Here is a 4,003-nt window from a genome sequence, read left to right on the forward strand (position 1 = left end):
ATATACTTGAGATTGTGTTATATACAAGTCATGTACATTATGTGAGCAAAAAATTTGTAGCTACTTTTGTATGTAGCAATTTGTATATATTAGGACCAGTGTATAATATTTGTATTTCATGATATATGAAATATATATGTTTAGAGGATATGGGAATTGGGGTGTTACAGTTTGGGTAGGGTTGGGGCAGGGTGATAGTTGTGACGACTACAATAGTGACATGGTGGTTAGTAGGGTGTGGGCGATAGGTGCGATAGTTCAAACAAAGACGACTGTTTCAATTCTTTTAAATGATTTCATTCCAATTCCTACCAACCAAACGCGTGATCAAATTCCATTCAAATTCCTTCGAAGTCTAATTCCTTTGATGGATTCAAATTCCATGAAATTTCATTTTGTGAACCAAACACCCGGTAAAAGACATTAATCCAGTGAAGGCCCAAGAAGAAGCATTTGGTACATGGGAGTGTGGGATAGAAGAGGACATGACAACAAAAACTATTTATCCATGTTTCATTTGACATTACACTTGAACAAGAATGCAATTTTTGGTCCACCAAAAAAGTGGAACTAAAATTAGGCAGATGGGACAATATTGATAATTTACCGAACTATCTATCAAATTAAAACCCCAAAGCCTTTCACAATTCTTTAACCCACCTACCTCACTTTTACCAGTCTCATCCTCATACCAAATGCTCCCAGACCCGAGGCCCAGCATCTTAAACACATTCCATGGGTCATAACTCATCCCTGACATACAAAACGACTTCACCACTAGCTAACTCTCAGAAGGGGTCTTTAGTGTCTCAAGTAAAGCAGGACCTCCAGTATACCTATAAATAGATGGTAACCATAACTAGTAAAAAACTTTTTAACACTTAACCTACAAATGTGTACCCTTTCTTTCTGAAGTCCAAACCAAGTGTAACGGAGGGATAAAATGCCTCCATATTCACCTTATTGGTCTACTAAATTTTCCATTATTCTTGATTTTTGGGTCCCACGTTCATTATGCCAGTAAATCAGGCCCGCACAACAAAAATGTTAGAAAAGCAAAACAAATAGGCTTAACAGTCGACGACAACTTGCTATATACTTCAGCTTGAGTAACCATCAGATGAAAGGTCCCTACTTTTTTCTTTATTTCTCTCTCTCAGATGGCAAGCTAAATAAAAGGTTGAAGCAAGATTTTGTAACTAACTCTATGCAAAAACATATAAGCAATCACTACATAAGCTTTAAGCAACAAAAACCTGATTTGAGTGCCTTCCACTGACCCTAAGACAATAGGTCAACTTGTGGATAAATGCAATGTGTGCGCTTGTGGAGTGGGGTGTGGAACATTCAGGGTCGCGCCCGATGATGTACCAACGTGATATATGAAATATCGAACCGGACCTCCAAATTTTGTAGGCCCAATTATACATGTTTTAGTCTTTACCCGATATGTTTTACTTTTTACCCTACTTATACATGCTTTAGGATTTTACCCATTTAGCTGATTTGGATATCCTATCCTGGCTTTCGGAGAACGTTAGAAGACTGATCCTATTTAAGGGATTTTCATGTCACTTTGTCATTGTAAGACATTTCTGTAAGAATCTTAATTTAATATATAGTATGATTATTTATACTTTGCTTTATTTATTACTCGTCCAGTCAATCTATAGTCTTAGTCGACAAAAAGATTAGAAGGGCTCGGGGAACATTGTAAAACGTTGGTATTACAAATATTGGTTATCAAGCCATATCAGGTAGAGATTTGAGGTTAGAGTGTATACCTTCATGTTGCTGAAAGTACTTGTTGTCAAGAAGCGCACAGAAATGGGGAAGAAGACCGATGTATCAGCTGGAGGAACAACAAACTCCATCGAGCCACTACAAAGTTTTCCATCAGAATGTTATATGTTTAGCAAACTCATGACTACAGAATTTATAGGAAAACAAAAACTAAGAGTGAATTATGCACTTGCCTGCGATTAGAGTTATCGATGAGAAGTATAGACCACTCCAGTATTGAATTTCTGGAATCAAACCTGCAATTGGCAAAACCCAGATCCTTAAATGAACACGAAAGTAACAATAGTGTTTTGAGTAAGTTTGATGAGAGGAAATGATTTTGTGTGCCTGTTGTGCCTGTTGTGTGTGAAGACATGTCCTCGGTAAGGAGAAAGATGGTGGAGTAGTAATGTAACTTCATATATCAAAAACCGTATAACCAGACATTGTCATAACATAAGCTAGAATTTCACCTCCATTCTCCATCAATTTGTCTTACACTCGGTGCCTCTCTAAGAGCTGGAAGAGGGACAGAAATGACTACATTTTGTAAATCAAACACTGACGAAGCTTCATACTCGATGCTAACATAAGTTTCATTTCCAGAAACAGAGGGCCAGCAGTTAACTGATAGACAAGACAAGTGGACTCAGGTCAGAATATAACGAAAGCAGTTAACTGATAGACAAGACAAGTGGACTCAGGTCAGAATATAACGAAACATCATCCAAGATAGAAACAGTAACATAGAATGAAACCATCATCCATCATAGAAACAGATACATAAAAAGAACTTACTGGTCAATGGCACAGCCGATTCATCTTTACTTTGCATTCTCCATTTTAGGAGACCAAGACCATCACCAGACTGGCCAGCAGGAAATGCCTGTTAGGATCTTTGGATCCCAGAGTATTTTCATTGGAGTATAGCTCCTTGTTGATGTTAAGATGTGTCTTGAATTTGCTCTCTGGATTACCCGCATTCTCAACCTGTACATCATACACTACAAAAATGTTGATTTTCCATCGCTGATCCGTCGCTGAAAGGGGTCTCCGTCGCTGATCCGTCGCTGATACTCCATCGGTCAAACAGTCGTAGGTAATGCTATCAGCGACGGATTTGCAACGGACACTTTCAGCGACGGATCAGCGAGGGACGTATTCGGATCAGCGACGGATTTGCGAGGGAACTTTTAGCGACGGATTTGCGAGGGAACTTTCAGCGACGGATTTGCGAGGGAACTTTTAGCGACGGATTTGCAAGGGAACTTTCAGCGACGGATTTGCAAGGGAAATTCAAGCACTTTCAGCAACGGATTTTCCCTCGCTAATCCGTCGCTAATTTTTAAAAAATTAAAAAATAAATTTTTTAAAAATACATAAATCCTGTATTTATTTTTAAAAAACCTGAAAATAATAATATATAACAAACCAAATATGTGAACAAAAGTAACCAATTCATACGATTTAAAATATGGATTCATACAATTTAAAATATTCAATTCATACAATTTAATCTTCGAATACATACAACCTAACTATCGGGATCTGGGGGAGGTAGGAAAACGTATCCTAACTGCCGCATAAACGCAACAAAATGCTCCGATAATGCGGCCTGTTGGGCTAATGCAGCAGTCTGTTCGGCTAATGCAGCAGCTTGTCTGGCCTGTTCAGCTGCCGAGGCAGCTTGTCTGGCCTCCAAATCTGCCCTATTCTTCCGTTCGGTCTCGAGTTCCTCTTCTACCCTTGACAACTTATCTCTCAACTCCATTACCTGTAAATATTCAATATTCTTCGAAATCAGTAATTTGTTCGCAATTTTAGTAAAGAGAAAGTTTATAACAATATAACCAACGTACCTTCGCTCTTGACTCGTATGATGACCCGCTACTGCTACATCTACCCGTCATAGCATAAGTGGGGTCCTGGGTGGTCCCGAAACCAAATATTCGGCCTTTCCTCCGTCCTCCGATACTTTGTTCCCAAAGAGATGCCTCATCAGGGAGAGGGTTGTCGGTACTAGATTGTGACTCACCCCTAAGCGATTGAAATCGCTCATATGGTTCACCAAAACAAAAGCGGGTGAGGTTATGTATGTAGATATTTCAGCAGCATAACGACAGTAAATCAAACATAACCAATGCATGTATTTAACAAATAAGCATTCTAATAATACCAATGTTCGAAGTCGCATTCTCAACCTACTTACTTAGCCTAACGT

The 4,003-nt window shown here is 38.9% G+C and overlaps 1 pseudogene; it reads right to left on the reverse strand.

Moving 5' to 3' along the window:
- Positions 1–513: 513 nt before the first annotated feature.
- The window catches only part of LOC112506175, an 11,811-nt pseudogene continuing 8,321 nt past the window's right edge, over positions 514–4,003 (reverse strand).

This window comes from Cynara cardunculus, assembly GCF_001531365.2.
Source record: "Cynara cardunculus var. scolymus isolate 2C chromosome LG 1, CcrdV1, whole genome shotgun sequence".
In the NCBI taxonomy this organism is placed as follows: Eukaryota; Viridiplantae; Streptophyta; class Magnoliopsida; order Asterales; family Asteraceae; genus Cynara; species Cynara cardunculus.